This window comes from Propithecus coquereli, unplaced genomic scaffold (assembly GCF_000956105.1).
Source record: "Propithecus coquereli isolate 6110/MARCELLA unplaced genomic scaffold, Pcoq_1.0 Scaffold123, whole genome shotgun sequence".
Taxonomy (NCBI): Eukaryota; Metazoa; Chordata; class Mammalia; order Primates; family Indriidae; genus Propithecus; species Propithecus coquereli.
Window position 1 is genome coordinate 4,528,999 of NW_012136414.1, and position 17,530 is coordinate 4,546,528.

Sequence of the window (17,530 nt, forward strand, 5' to 3'; positions counted from 1 at the left end):
GCAGCTGTAAACATATTGGAATGTACATGTCAATAAAACCACTGTACATTTTTATACAGTGATAAAGTCTACCACTTGTGTAAGGTGTTGTTTGAGAAACAAAATTTAAATACCTTTAAGGTCTGAAAGTCCATCCAATTTTCCTTGGAAGGAAATTTACTAACATAGCACAATCATAATTTTCATAACTGTTAGGGAAAATAAGAGTAGTAATGAAGCACAATGTTGGAATTTTAATTAAACACTGGATAGGAGATCATGTATATACATATATATATTCATAAGTAGACATATACCAAAAACAGAAGAAAACACTTAGGAAATCAACTTCTAAACCAGCAGCTTTTTGATCTTTTATAAAGTAATAAAATTACTGGTCTAAATTTTCTGTAGACAACCATGCATTAAGGCAGATCGTTTTTTGCACTTGAGTCATGAAATTGCCAAATTGTTGATTTACAGCTCATCATACATCAAATTATATTTATTTCATGAGACTAACAAAAGTTTTGTTCCACTTCATCCTAAATTTCCACCATTGGAAATATAGAAATTGATTTGTCAATATAGAAATCATTAACAAATTTATTGACATTTCTGTTAACCATTTATGAAAAATTTAAAACAATCTTTGCTTTGAAGGAATTTAAAATATAAAGAAAAGATCAGATCTAAGCACAGATAGCTATTTTACAGAATGTTCTAATAAGTTTCATAATACAGCCAAGCCAAATGTTTCAGGATTTAGGAAAAATTGTTACTGGTTTTTTGTTTTGTTATTGTTGGGAGGAGTATAGCTAAGAGGCCATTTAAGCTGCAGTTTGAAGAGTAAGTAGCATTTCAAGCAGCAGAGATGTGGAGAAAGGCATGAGAAGAAAAGTACCTAAACAGAATAGACCTAGAATGTCATCACAGATTAGTGAGTAGTCTGAGTGTTCAGGCTCAGGGTTGACTTAAAATGTTTCCGGAAAACACACAAAGTAAGTATAGAGACTAAAGCTGTTCCTAGATGAACCCCCCAGGAAAACTGGAGGGGAGAATGCAATGAGGCCATTATAAATATATTTGACTTAAACTTACAGGCCACAGGAATGAAACTAACCCTGAGAATGCCACATAGATAAGAGACTGCATGGACACTTAAGAACTAGAAAGGATACCATGTTGTATCCATTAACTTTGCTGGCATATTGATCAGCTACTGTTTGTAAATTGTAATGGGAAAGAAAGGAAACAGGAAACTATTGAGATGGCTGGGCTAGAATGAGTCATCCCAAATTATGAAAGCGGTAAAAGCAACAAAGCCCTACAATGTTATACTCACAATGACTTTAACTGAACTTCATTTATGAGGAAGTCATTTTTAACCAAGATCCCTAGCATTTCAAAACCAGAGACTTCAAACATTTTAGGAATAAATTATGACAAAACACAGAAAAGGTGGCTTTGGCAGGCATTTGGCTCAAAGACCATCCTTCCAATGCTGTGTGTAATATACTTAGGCAGGAAACAGAAATGCAGAATCACAGTAGTAGTGTCACTGAATCGTTCTGGAAAGAAGCTCTTTCCCTGTATATTTTCAGGCCTAGGAAAAGCCATTTTTCTTAAACAGTTTTCTGGATAGATTGTTTAGGCCTAAAATCTCCCTATTCTATCAATGAGCTTATGTGATTAAAATATATGGAGTGTCAACTTAAGAATCACGAGGTCTTCATAAATTTGGAAAAGAGACTTTATTTGTTATAAAGGGTTACAACCTGTAGGCTGGGAAGTGGGCCTTGGGCCAAAACCAGAGGCAAGCACTTCGAGGGAGCAGAGGGTAGAACAGGGATTTATGCTCAACAGGTTGGCCAAGTATACATATTCAACAGGTTATAGGAGGATCTATGCATTTTCACGAAGGGGGAATGCATGCATGGGTGGTAAGCAAACATGCATGTCATATGCGTCCCATGTTTACTCTGGGGTGGAGACTTAACATTTAAATGTATTACAATTAGTCCCCATGTATCAAAAGGTTAAGCAAAGGTACAAAGGCATTCAAGAGGGCAACCTTTGTAAATTGACCAGAACCAGTCCATGGTCGGTGGTCTCATAGGAGAAAAGGTTACTGAAATCGTTCTCTTGTTCAATCAAAGCTGTAGTTATGGCTTGTGGAACAGGCGGGGTCAGTGAGCGCCTGGCAGTGGATGAGCTACAATTTTTTTTATGGTTTTTTTTTTCATTTTTTTAAATAAGAAAATTCTCAACAAATGCAATCATTTTAATATTGCTTATCTTGAGGCCAGTGCTTGTTTAGCTGCTAGAGAAAGAGATAAACCTTGTGGCAGTTTGAACATAATTTATCTTCAAGTGTAGGTGTACGTAACTTAACCCTAGCCTGGCATGGCCTTAGGTCTCGTTTACAATTTGATCTCTTATTCTGTCAGTTTTATGATCTCTATTTTAACATTAATGCAGGTCTATTGTTGTGTCTAACCCACAAAAGGGAGGGGGTATAATGAGGTATGTCCACCCTCCCATCCTGTTATGGCCAGGAACTCAGTTTTTAAGGTTTCTGTGGGGTTCCCTTGGCCAAGAGGGTTCTGTTCAGTTGGTTGCGGGGGCTTAAGAATTTATTTTTTGTTCTCAGCAGTAGTCTCTATTCACTTTTCATTTACGTTGTTTAATTATTTGCCTTCTTTTTCAGATTTTCAGTCCCAGAATCTTTCCCTGCCCACTTTGTCAACATAATCCACCTACATAGTCACGTTTCTGGCAGTAGCTGTATGATAGAACATTGCAGCTCATTTTCCTGAAACCTGCCAATTGTACATAAACAGTGCTGAGATCAAAACCAGAGGACTTGAGTTCACATCTTGCCCCTGCTTTTTTTTTTTTTTGGCCTGTGTGAGCTTGAGTCAGCCATGAACTTTTTAGTCTCAACTTCTTAAAAATAATACCAAATCTAAATTAGCTTAGAAAGTATTTACAGAAGTGCTTTATCCCACAATTAAGTATTTTTCAAAAGAGAAGAGTAAAGGAGAGAAGAACATTTACACAACACCTCCTAAACATCAGACACTGAATTAGGCATTTTATTTAATCCTAGCAACTCTGGGAGTAAACTATTATTAAGCTCATTTTAGCTGTTCGGAGAAGTTAAACTGTTTACACTAGCTTCCAGCTATATTTGGCTGGGGGAAAAAAAAAAAAACCCTGAGATGTGAATCCAGAACTTTGTCTGTTGGGGGTACTGCCTATGAAACATGCTATCCTATTATGTTACGATGGTTTTGTGAAAAGAAGTACTAAGAAATACAAGTTGAGTATCCTTTATCCAAAATGCTCAGGACTAGAAGTGTTTTGGATTTTGGATTTTTTCAGATTTTGGAATATTTGCATTACCAGGTGAGCAATCCCAAGTCTGAAATCCAAAATGCTCCAGTGAGCATTTCCTTTGGGCATCATGTCAGTGCTCAAAAAGTTTCAGATTTTAGATTTTTGAATTTGGGATGCTAAGCCAGTATTAACTGGACACTTGTAATACTGGCAAGGTTGCAAAAGGGATAAGACACTATTTGCCTCCAGGAGTGGTCAGTATAATTGGGAGGTGCCTCCCCCTTGAAGGGGGCAGCTCAGACATGCCTTCAGGGGAGACCCCACCTGAAGGGGTCCAGATAGCTGACAGCCTCCAGCTGTAGATCCTGCAGGATCCAGCCCAGCATTTAATCCAAAGCCGCACTCTTCCAAGGCAGCCCCGGCAGAGCACAGCTGGAGTTCTGGGCCTGGCCATTTCCACCGAAGCAAGCACTCCTTTATGGGCCATCTTCACGCCAGAACTCAGGCTGGCGCGACCTCCTCAGAGCTGCACTGCAGTCAGAGGCTTTCCTGCCCAGTCTGTCTTTCTCCATCTTCTTTCCTAGATGGCAAATGCATCACAGTCCAGCAGGTTTCCCTGCCCACTGCTGCTCCTTCACCCCTTCATGTTTTGTTCATAGGCATTACCCCAAACAGATTTTCTGCACTTCTAACTTGACCTTGGCATCTGCTTCCTGGGGTACCTGACACAGGAGAATAACACATTGGGAATGACTTATTTATCATCATATCATTTCCCAAATGTCTTAGGGTGGCATAGGAAAAAAATAGCTAGACTATAAAAAAGATGTATACTGGAGGAAGTTACAGTGGAGAATAATTATGAAAGAAAATAAAAGCCAGGGTTAAAGATAAGTGTCCAGTAAGTAACTTTACAATCTTATATAGTTGCTAAAGAATAGGCCAACAACTTCACAGTAAGTTTCTTAGCTAACCGAGCAAGGCAAGAAACATGTTCAGTTACAACTTACAATGTTCATTTCCTCAAAAAAAAAAAAAAAATTGCAGGTGGAGTCTTGAAGGATAGATAAGATTTGACAAGGAAAAATGGGTAAGAACTGGGTAACAACTGAGGCATTGATGTGTGCCTCAGAAGCATTAAGTAAGCCGTGTTGCCTCATTAATTCATGTAATAAATATTTGAGCACCTGGTCTAGATACACATTTGACAGGACACTCGTTCCCAGTTGCTTAGTAACCATGACTTCCACATAGAAGGTAACCGATGCATGAACTGTGTGAGTTAGCGAGGCCATGCAGCAGGCCGTGCCCGGTGGTAGGGATGAGACTCACAGAACACAAATACAGAAACGTGTATGAATGAATAATACAATCTTATTACAAACCATGATCAAGGTTTTACAATCATAAGAGAAAACATTCATTAAGGGCTTAACAGTGGTCCAGTACTGTGCTAATGCATTGGGGTGGCAGGCAAAATAAAGGGACCCCCCCAAATCTGTCCACATTTTAATCCCCAGGATGCATGAAGATGTCTTACATGGCGAGAGGGTCTTTGCAGAAGTGATTAAGGGTACAGACCTGGAGATGGGGAGCCTGTACTGGATTAAGCCACTGGATCCAATGTAACCTCAAGGGTCCTATGATGGGAAAGAAGGAGGCAAGGGGGTCAAGAGCCAGAGAAGGAGACATGACCCCAGAAGCAGAGGCCAAAAATAGAGATTTGAAGACGCTACACCGTCAGTTTTGAGGATGGAGGAAGGGGCCAGGCACAAAGAATGCAGGCAGCCGCAAGGAGCTGGAAGCGGCCAGGAAGCACAGGTTCTCCCCGAGAGCATCCTGAAGGAATGCAGCTCTGCTGACACCTTGATCTTGGCTCATTTTGGAATTCTCATCTTCAAAACTGTATAATAATAAATTTGGGTTGTTTTAAGCCAAGTCTGTGGTAATTAGTTACAGCAGCAGTAGGAAAGGAATACAGTGGGCTTTGCATGCATTATCCCATCATCATCTTCCACAACCTGTGCAGCGCTAGTGCCCTTTTACAGAGGAGGCAACCGAGTCTCACAGAGAACGAGAACGGAAATGCCTCAATAATTTTTATACTCATTACACATGGAGAGGATAATATTTTGGATATACTGGGTTAAATAAATTGTTAAAATTCATTTCACCTGTTCCTTTTTATTTTTTTAAATGTGGCTTCTAGAACATTTTAAATTACATATGTGGTTTGCATATATTTGCAATGAACAGTGCTGGCCTAGAATCTCATTCTCAACAGTTTGGTTTTATCATCTATCGCTGGATTTTTGTGAGCAAGAGACACGCCCCGATATGTGCTTTAGGAAGATGACGCAGGAAGCAGGTCAGAAAGTAGCTTGAAAGACACTGTTCCCGGGAAGGACCAGGGAAGCCATGGGTGTGGTCTCGGGAGGAGTTGATGAAGGCTTTATCAGCGTCATGAAACACACTTCTTTCCTTTGAGGAGTTTACAGTCTAATATAGATAGGATTAGCACACAAAGAGGTGGCTTACGATGAAAATGGTTTAGTTGCCTGGTGCAGTGGTGCTGAGGCAGGAGGATCCCTTGAGCCCAGGAGTTCAAGACCAGCCAAGGCAACGTAGTGAGACCCTGGCTCTAAAAACGGAAAAAAAAAAAAAGGTTTAGTTAAGCTGACTTGCGAGAGCACTTACTGTATGATTCCATTTACACGAAGTTCTAAAAACAGGCAAAAACAAATCTATGGCAGTAGAATTCGGAATAGTGGTTACCGTTGAGAGGGCACTGACTGGGAGGCTGCCTGGGGGAGCAGTGGGACGCTGTGAGGTTCTAAATCTTGACCAGGTTGGTGGTTACACAGGCACACACAGCATAGAAATTCATCACACCGGGCACTTAAGGTCTGTGTGCTTCATCATTTGTAAACTATACCTCAGTAAAAAGCAAAAAAAAGTCATAGAAGATGAGTTGGATAAAGAACAGGTTTATACATAAGCTTAAATTTCAGGCCTAAGAATTTTCCTTCAACCTTGCAAAGAGGGAAACACTGAATGCTTTTGAGCAAGGGGACAAACTGCAGTCAGCGCTTTATGAGGATGAGCCAGAAGCACTGGCCAGCCTTCCACGTCCCATCACGCACATCAGTCACTGCCCTCTCTCGATTACTGGAGAGGGAACAAATGACTTGGTGTCTGGCCACGAATAAAGGTAGTATCAATACGAAACCTTTGATTTAATAGAGCACTGCATGTAGTACCAGAATGCTGAGTTCCTGGAAAGAGAAGAAATACGTCCCCAGAGCCTAGAAAGGGGGCTTGGCAGGAGACTCACTGGTCTGACACGACAATTGAGAGGCCTCATTCAGAGGCCCGGAAGAGAAGAGGTCTCGTAATTCTCAAGTGCGCTAATGGAAAAATGGGTCCAATATTGGTGTACCACTGCACAGAGCATGCATAAAAAGGTGACATGGATATTTTAATGCACAGAAGTACAATCTCACCGTTATATCCAAGATATGACGGGAAAGAACCAAAGACTAAAATGCAGCAATTAGAAAGTATATTTTGTCTCAAAGAGTCATTTATCAGAGAAGTAGAAGGGGCAGTGTGGAACATAATGCTGCAAATATGCATAGTGTTTCATTCTTAAATGTTTTCATGGAGGATGTGAACAGAAAACAAGAATATCTGATGGAACTGCAGAAGAAGGTATTATCATTGGGGTCAATTAAAGAGCTCTGTGAAAGTGTCCACCTGGAAAGAATAGCTGCAGTTGAAGCTGAAGATGTCCATGCCTTTTAGTGAGTAAAGTGTGTGCACACAGACATCCTATACCTGGGCACAACTTGGGGCCCGATGGCAAGGAACCAAGTCTCTGCTGTTGTGGAATTATATAGGGGACTGTTGAAAAAACAAGCAGCTAAAGAGAGCTTTGCTCTCCTGGATTCAATTTTAACCAACGTGGATGGCACTGATTGGCAAAGTGGACATGACAGGAGCAATACCTGCACATTGTATAGGAAAAATGCAACATGTTTAGAAGGGGCAGGCTTAACATCATTTAAAGGCAAAGTAAAGGCCATGAGCAAAAATAACAAAGAAATACATTTTGGCCAGACCTACAAAAGAATATTCCAATAAATCCCTGTGTTTGGCAATAGAACAAACATCCTTGGCAGTTAGTGAACCCATCGCTGGAGCTGTTCAAATAGAGACTGGGCCGATGGACATCTGTCAGGGATACTACGTTATGATGGCAGAATGAATCAGGGAGCATGAGGGCAATCTGGAATCTAACAGAATCTCTTTCTATCTGTAAGGCTAAAACAGAACCATTTGCAGCTAGTGTGATGCCTCTTATAATGCGTGCCAGGCCCAGAAAAAAGTCAAGAGTATTTTAGTGCTTGCCTGGGTTCTTGCTTTTCAAGGGACTAAGCCAAAGTCCTGGTAAGAAGAGCACTGTCCACATATGTTAGTGCCCCTTTGGTAAGGCGTTTCTGCTGCTTAGGCCAACAAGAGAGAAAACATCACAGCTCTTGCTGCTGAGAAGGCCTAGAATTGAAACAAAGATCTTTGTCCTCACTTGTGGAGTTGGAGCCAATAGTTATAACAATGATGTGGCTAATACTTACTGAGCATTTACTGTATGTTTGCAACTGACCTGTTTGTTTCACATACATCATCTCATTTAATTCTCATGACAACCCTCTGTGATAGGCATTGTTATTATTACTCCCATTTTATAGACAAGGAAACTGAAACACAAAGAGGTTAAGTAACTTGTCCAAGCTCGCATATCCTGTAAAAGGCAGAACCAGACTCAAACCGAAGCCACAACCTAGACCCCATACCTTCTCCATCCCACTCTCAAAAAGCTTTGACTGAGCAGTGGAGGCTTGAGGCTCTCAAGTTTGCAAAACCCAAGAAGGAGGGGAGGAGACACCAGACTGAGGGACCGGAAAGAGGAGAGCTTCAGAAAAAAGAGTGGAACTGTGAAAAGAGAAAATTAGGTCAAAGAGTGGGAAAATCCATGTGGAGTGTGCTCTCCGTATAAAACCCTAACTCTTTAAGACCCTTCCCTTGTGTGATTCAAAGGAATGACTAAGGCAGAGTGAAAAGCTCTGTTCCTCTCCAACTCAACTGCTCTTTAAAGATCTGCTTGCCCCTCAGGAAAGAATTTTATGCATTTTTTCTTATAGTGATGTCTGTGCTTGATCTGTCAAAGCAAAAAATCTTTCAAAAAGGGGCAGTAGTCATACCCAGTCATTTTCCTGAAACTCCATCCAAGATGGGGCCATCCACAGCCACCAGCACCCCTATAGGACCAGGCAGGATCACCCTTGGCTAATGGCAGCAAAGGACAGGATGCCAGCCCCCACCTCTACTGCCAGACACAGGACACAGCAAGACCCAATTCCATGATCACTTTTCAGTTAAAAAGAAGTATCATTTGAGATCCATGGAACAGCCTTTCCACATCAAATATGCACTAGTAAGGAGTTTTGGTTGCAATTATAAGAAAACAAATTCAAAATAACTTTAACAAGCAAGAAAAAAATGTACAATAGCTGGGCCACCTCCAGGCCTTGGGAATAAGCAGAATGAGGGCTGGTGGCCCTGACTCCATCTCTTCACTATGTCCTCTCTCTGCATCATGTTGCTCTTCTTCCTTCTCAGGGCAGAGTACCTTTCTCTTCTTTGCAGGCCATGTGGTAAAAAATGATCGTCTATAACTCCTGGGTTTATATGTTACAAGTCCAAGCACCCAAGGAACAGACAACTCTCTTTCTTCTAGTATTAATTCCAAATTCCCAGGGGAAAGATTGTCCTAGCTTGGATGGAGTGTCCATTCCTGGACCCATCAACTGTGGACAGGGGCAAGGCTCATGTGCTCCAGGAAGCCACTACTAAAACCAAGTAGATGAGGAGGGTCTTCCCCCTGAAATATAGATGCTAGGCAGACAATTGACTAGGTGTCCACTACAGATGTCAAAACAGATTCCAGTCCTAGGTGGGAGTTGAGTATGATGTTCTTAAAATTATGATTCTAAGATCTTGCTAACTCCTGGCCTTGAGCTTTTCTTGCCACTTGCATAGATTGACTACCTCCCCTTCTCTGCCAATTTCCCATTAGTTTCTTAAAGATTTGATTCAAAACTGCATCATCAGTGAATGAGCCCTCCCTATCTAGCTCTATTCTATTCTGCATCTCATTCCCTCAGCACTTGGGTATGCAGTATTTATATTCATATTCAGAGCCTATTCATAGTTGTACAAGTGTCTTCTACTTTCATTGGTGGATATTATCCCTTTAGACAGCTATAGAATGGCAGAGATCTTATCTCCTCCTTTGCAGCCACAAATCACCTTGTAGAGAGCAGAAGAGGAAGTGGGGGAGGAGGAAGAGAACCATGGTAGCTACAGTTTCTTTTCCTTGTGTTCTATTAACAGGGTTCTGTTTCTATGAGGAGGTTTATCATTCCTTGCGGAACTTGTGAAATTGGTGGACCATAAAAGAACAGGTGCTCTGTATGATATGGGTCCTCTGATCCATAAACAAACTAACTTATGACTGAGTTCGTCCATCACCATCCCATTCACCTCTTCAGATTCTTCCCTTCCCTGTGACATCTAACTACCCACCTATTCCTCATGACAGGTGTTTTCCGTCACGGTATGGCTTAAGTCTAGGCAGATAGGGATGTTCAACCTGTATTTCTTTTAGAATTTTTACATTTATTTTCATAGGGAAAAATGGGGCTATAGTTTTCTTTTCTTTTCCATATTTGGCTTGAGAATTATGATTCATAAAATGACCTGACGTGCTTTATATCTTCATCTTTTTTCTCAATTTGGATAAGAAAGTATTCACTCTTACTTAGAAGTCTAACAGGGCTCACCTGTAATTCCATAAGGGCCTACAGATATTTGGGAGGAAAGGACTTTGATAATTACTTTAATGTTAATAATGTATTCATATTTCCTACTTCTTACCAATTTTGGCACGTTATTTTTTAAAAAAATTATTCATTTTAATCTAGGCTCTCTATTTTATTAGTTAATAATTATTTGTAACATGCTTTTATTATTCTTATTATTATTAGAGATGAGGGTCTTGCTCCATCTCCCAGGCTGGAGTGCAGTGCTGCGATCATAGCTTACTATAACCTCAAATTCCTGGGCTCACATGATCCTCCCACCTCAGTCTCCCAAGTAGCTGAGACTACAGACATACAAGACCACATCAGGCTAATTTTTTTTAATATTTTAGAGATGGGGTCTATGTTGCCCAGGCTGGTCTTGAACGCCTGGGCTCAAGCTATCTTCCCACTTCAGCCTCCCAAAGCACTGGAACTACAGGCATGAGCCACTGCACCCAATCATTTTTATTATTTTAAATATCTGTGGTGACTATATTCGTTCTACCTTTAAAAAATTCTGTATTTTGTTAATTTTCAACTTTTCTTTTACTAATCAATTTGAGCAGTAGTTGTATCTACCTTGATCACCTTTTGTATAAACCAGCTTTTGTTTTTGATAACTTCTCTGTTTATTTTTTCCTATTTTATTGATTCCTGCTCTTGTCTTTATTATTTAATTCTACTACTATATGGCAAACCACTCAACATTTACTGGATTAAACAATATTTTATGACTGTCTGTCAGGCTTCGGTGGGTTCACTGAACTTTGCTAGTGGATTCTTAATTTGTATTAGTGGTTGCAAATAGACAAGCAGCTGAGCTGGAGTCATCTGAATGCTTCACCGGGATGGAGACTCCAGGAGGCTCACCCACATGATTGGCAGTTGATGCTGACTACTGGCTGGGAGCTCAGCTGTCAATCAGCACATTTCTTTATGTGACTTGGACTTCTTGCAGCATGGCAGCTGGGTTCCAAGAGAAAGTATCCAAAGAACTAGCATTCCAAGAGATCCAGACATCCAGACAAAAACTGCAAGGCTTTTTCATAAGTTATCCTTGGAAGTCCTAGGAATATTACTTCCTCTGCATTCTCATGGTGAAACAAATCACAAAGTGCAGCCCATATTCAAGTGTACTTCCTTTTGACTTAAAAGACTTGTGAACTAAAGAGACAAATTATTTGCCCATATAGACCCAACATACAATGGTGAAATAGGCATAGGATAGTAAATTCTTCCATTCCTAAGGGAGGAGATGAGGCGGCAAATAGCAGTCACTTGTCCATAGTGATTAAGAAATCTAGTTGGAAACGTCACCAGTTTCTTAATTAAGGCCCAGTCGTGCTTCCCAGGAGTGATTTTCAGCCGCTCTTGGCTCTGCCCTCTGGACTCTTTCCTTTGCATTCTGAGTCATCTCTCCTTTTTTATAAGACACGGCCTATGGTTGCTCATGAGTAGTTGTATCAGCCTATATTCAAATCACAGAAGACTGGGGCCCCAGGGACTCTTTCCATTTTCAACCATCTCTGTATCTTTTATTCAAATTCACGGTACGTCTGTTAATACAATTTTTATAAAAATGTCTGTGCCCTGTGACTCTTACTAGGGTTCACTCCATCAGACAAAAGCCACTCCCATATCTCTGAGACATATTCCTCTCTGGCTAGGGCTCAGATTCAGGGTGCTGTGGGTCGATGTCTTTAAAATTCTTAGAAGCTTTTTTGTCAATCAGAGAGAGTTTGGGGAGATCCTTAGAAGGTCGTTTAACTAGCTAAGATAGTCTAAGAGGTACCACTTTAAATTGTTCTAAAGTCTCACTGGTGGACTCTTGATCTGAACCTTACTCTGAGGTCACATCTTATTGGTAGTGCCCAGGAACTTATCATTTCCCTAAATGTCTTTTTTTCATTGTGAACCGTTTGATGGAAGGAAAGATTGTTTCAGGCCCCTCAATCTTTCCTCTAAATTATACTCAAAAACTGAATAGTTACTTCTTTAAATTCTCTCCATCTGAGTTTTTTTTTTTTTATATGCAACTAAAAGAAACCATCAGGTACTTTCAACCTTCTGCTTGGAAATTTCTTTACCCAGATCCACCAATTAAATAAATATATTTTTTCTATTTTCTGTGTTACCACAGACAAATGTTTTACTAAATTTTACCATCAGGTACTTTCAACCTTCTGCTTGGAAATTTCTTTACCCAGATCCACCAATTAAATAAATATATTTTTTTCTATTTTCTGTGTTACCACAGACAAATGTTTTACTAAATTTACCATCATTATATAAAAGATATCCTTCTTTCTCTGCCCTTCATTAACAATTTCCTCATTGTCCTTCCAGCATTCACTGAAAATCTTGAAACCTTCCTGCTTCTGCCTGGTGCTCAGGCCCAAAGATATAAGCTAATACCATATATTTTAGGTTTTTGTTATGACAGTACCTTACTTCTAGGTACCAGATAATGTCCCAATTTTCTACTGCTGTGTAATAAGCATCTCTAAAATTTAGTGGCTTAAAAAACCAATTTATTATTGTCTCTCATGGTTCTGTGGGTTGACTGAGCACAGTTGGATAGTTCTTCCTTGCAGTCTCTCATGTGGGTGCTGTCAGATAGCAGCTCGGCTGGAGATATCTGAAGGCTCAACTGGGCTGGACATCTAAGACACCCACTCCTTTTGCTAGCAGTTTATGCTGGCTCTTAACTGGAGCTCAACTGGCATTGCTAACCAGGGCATCTATGCACATGTATTCGTCCATGAGGCTTTGCTTTCTCACAACATGGTAACTGGTTCCAAGAAAGAAATTGCTGGAAGAGAACGCATGCCAAGAGACCCAGATGAAAGCTATAAGGTTTTTTATGATCCAGCCTCAGACAACTTAAAACATCATTTGTGCCTCATTCTGTTATTGAAACAAATCACCAAGGCAAGCCCAGATCCGGGTACAAGGGAACTGTACTCCGTATCTTAATGTGAAGAACAGCATTTTCCTGTAGGAAAGGGAGGAATAGATGGTGGTCATCTCATAAACTGTCGCTAAACTTTCTTAATGTTTTGGCTTTTTTTTGTTGTTGCTTTTTTTCTTTTGACTTATTAAGTCAAATACTGGGCTTTTGTTTAATTGTACTTGTTTCTGGATAACTATATTTAAATTTATGAATTTCATTCCGTCAGTATAGATGTTTTTCTGATATATATGGTATTTTCATTATCATACAAGAAAAAAATTTATTATGATTTGCTTTTTGACCCATGTATCATTTTAGTTATATAGTTTCCAAACAAATGGCATTCTTAGCTTTCCTTTTATTATTCATTTCTAACTGTATTGCATTGTGGTTCACAAACACAGTCTGTATGATGCCAAACCTTTGGAATTTAAGTTTCCTTTGTGGCCTAATATATGATCTATTTTTTAAAAGTGTTTTGTTTCTCTATGATAACTGTTTTTGCAGCATAAAATTCTATCTATCTAAGAGATTAAAGTTATTAATTGCATTGTTTAGATCTACAATGACTACTTATATTTTGCCTGCATGGTCTTTCAGTTTCTGAAAGGGATGTTTGAAAATCTTCAACTATAGTTGTTGATCTAGCTTTTTCTTCCTACAGTTTCATCAGTTGTTGCTTTATGCATTTCGTGTATTGTGAGGCAGATATATGCTTGTGATGACGCTATCTTCTTGCTCTGTTATTCCTTTTATCAGTAGTTACTTTTATTAATGCATCTTTTCCCTTATAATATTAATAGTATTTGGATTCAGTTCCATTTTATCAGAAATTAAAATTATTACTGCAGCTTTCTGTCAGCTCACTTATTTTCAATCATATATATTTACCATATAGTTATAATATATATATTTTATATCATACATGTATGTAAAATTTACTAAAAATGATGGTTCAAATTAGATAGATATATAAAACAAATTATAAATGGAATTTTTAATAACTGATATAAATTCTAGAGAGTCAAAGAGGAAAACACCAAGTCAAAAGATAATATGTAATATATGTCTGGGCACAAAGCTTACACCTATAATCCGAACAATTTAGGAGGCCAAGGTGGGAGGACTGCTTGAGGCCAGGAGTTCAAGACCAAGCCTGGGCAACATAGTAAAATTCTGTCTCTACCAAAAAAAAAAAAGAAAAAAAAAATTAGCCAGGCATGGTGTGGCATGACTGTAGTACTAGCTATCCCAGAGGCTGAGGCAGGAGGATCACTTCAGCCCAGGAATTGGAGGTTACAGTGAGCTATGCCACTGCACTCCAGTGATGGAGTGAGACCCTGTCTCTAATAAAGAAATAAATATAATATAGCAAAGGGAGAAAAAGAGAAAAAAATATGAAAGGGCAGTAAGAGACACTGAGAGTATACTGACAGGAGTCTTAGGTCCTTAAAATCAAAATAGAGGGATTGGTGGGGAAGGATTGTCTGAGACATACTGGCTTGGATTTTAATACTCTGTAGAGACAGGAAATGAGTTTTCAAGAGAAGTTGTAATTGAGATGCCTGCATAAAGCAGAAATTTTGAAGAGCTTTATCCTCTTCAAGGAATGGTTGATCCAGGGCACAGGGAAATGAACAGTAAACTAATATGTCTTAGCCTGGGCTCTAGGTTTTAAAAAATCTTTTTGAGATCTCATAACCATAGGCCTGCTCTTACTCACTCAGGTTGGGATTTGGATTTATATTTTCATTACAACCCAAGAACCCAGATGTCAAGAAATTATTATAAAAAGTTCCAAGCCTGTAATACCCTGCAGCACTTAGCAGAAACAAACACAAAACATCTCTGGATTGACACGCCCTTAACTAGGTTGAACAAAATTCCTACTGCTAAAGTTTCACAGACTATGAACTCACAATCCAAAAATCATAAAATATATGAGGAACAACCCAGCATGAGCAAACACTGACACATATCAGGATTAGACTTCCAGTTAGTATTCATATGATTAAAATGATTAAAGAAAAATAGAAAGAATTAAAAACAAGAGAAAAGAACATCAAGAAAGACCAGGTAGATGAGGAAAGGAACCAAATAAAACTTTTAGAAATAAAAAATACAGGCAAACATTGTCTTAACAGAGATTAAACAGAGCTGGAGAAAGAATTAGTGACGTGGAAGACTGATCTGAGGAAATTACAAAGACAATAATGAAGAGAGAAAAATATAAAATAAAGAGATACAGAGGCAAACCTCCCAAGGCAGAAAAATTCCAAGTAATTTATGTAGACATTCCCCTCTTCAAGTAGATGAAGCATAACTCCCATCTCTTCAGTGTTGGCTGTACATAGTGACTTCCTTCCAAAGAGAACAGTATGGAAAGAAAGGGAAAAAAGTAACTTTACAGTGAAGCAACTTGACCTCAATCTCTGATTAATGTTGACATCAACAGGGATAAGTCATGTTGATAGCTGTACCCTTGATATGATATGATGACAATGGTACTTTGTACCTTTGTGGTCTTCTTCCCAAATACCCATAGCCCATGTCTAATTATGAGAAAACTATCAGACAAACCCCAATTGAAGGACATTTTACAAAATACTGGAATAGTACTCCTAAAAACTGTAAAGGTCATAAAAAACATGGAATGACAAGATGGTATGTAAGGAACTTCTGCAACATAACATAATCCATCCTGTTCATTGGTGTACCAAGGTGGGGATGGGCATGGGAATGGTCTACCCCTGGTGGAGGGGGTACATTGTCTATGGAGAATTTAAAAACAATAATAAAGCTGACTAATTGTTGGTCTGCTTTTCATTATCATGTGCACTGGCAATTCCAAACAGGGTCAGTAATAAAACATTTTGCCCTGCTAGATCAATCTGTTCAACAGCCACCCTCTCCCCTAACTCCCATGCCACTGATCTTGATGACACAATTAATAAATGTAAATAAGCACTGAGTAATTTAAAAATAAGCACATGTTTCTTTTCTTCTTTTAAAAAATGTGAAGTAAAATCTTCAACAATAACAGGAAAGAAGACAAGGTATTCAGTAAGTAAAGTGTGCCAAGGCCAAGGTTCTTGTCTTGTTTAGGAGGACAGACTGTAGCAGAAAAAAAAAAGGACTCTGGAGTGTAATATATAATATTAATGTGATATAATAGTAATGTGATATAATCTATATTCATTATGTTTGCTGACTTGATATAATGAGTTTTGCTGATCTTTTATACTATTGAACTAGGTTTAAATAATGAGTCTGTATTTGACTTATTTTCCTTCTTCTAATAATTACCCCTGCCTTTGTTACAACATCCCATCATTGCTCATCATTCAGTCACTGAAGGACCTAAAAAAAATGTTGCAGTTCAGGTAAATCCACATTATTATGCTGCTAGAGACTTCGTACAGTTCGACTTGATGATCTGCTGGCCAGGCCCTCCAAAAAAAAAAAAAAAAAAAACTAAAAACCACCAGCATTTCTCCACATTGAATCTTAATGCAATTTTACATATGGCACCCTAGCTCAATTTCTTGGGGAAAAGGAAGAATGGAGAGCCCCATGGACATCAATCACTGCCTTCCAGTCTCTTACGCAAGGATCAGAGACTTCAGACATCTTTAGATGGAAAATTACTTTCTCTCTCATTTTTTTTTCTTTGTTTGCGGGTCGGGGACGGATGGTGCGTGATTCAAGTTAACTTTTGCACCTAACGATGTTTCTAACCTCAAGAAAGCCCAGTATCCAAAAATCCGAACTTTTAAAACAAGTCACTAGGCAGCAGTTACCCACAAAGTTGCTCTACCTTACGAAAGGCTTCACCAGAGGTTCTCTTTTAAATAGCCGCCTACTCCTTTACACTTTCCCCATTGTGTTTCAGAAAGCTATTTACAAATTTCAGGGATTGTACTTCATAAAGCAAAGGTGGTTTTTAAAAAGTACTAACTCTGAAGATAAAAATTATTTTGTTAATAGAATAACTGGAAAATCCAAATAATTTTAAAATAAAAACCGTCTGTAATCTCAGTGTTAACACTGTCACCATCCTGACGTATTTCCTTGGAGTTTTTTAAACATCACGTACGTGCACATGCTGTGTGTCTACCTTTAGAGACCGTACTGAGCCCCTGCGGTCGCAAGGCGCCGGGAGTGGCCGCCCCAGGGCCGCGCCTCCTCCTCCGAGGTGTGTCGCTGTCGGCGGCCACTGTTTATCGTCCCGCCAGTGGAACCAGCGGCCCAGTTACGGCAGTCTCGGGAGACACTCCTTCCTTCCTTTTTTCTGCTCCACCTCCCTAAACTTTGCAGTTTCAACGGCAAAGAG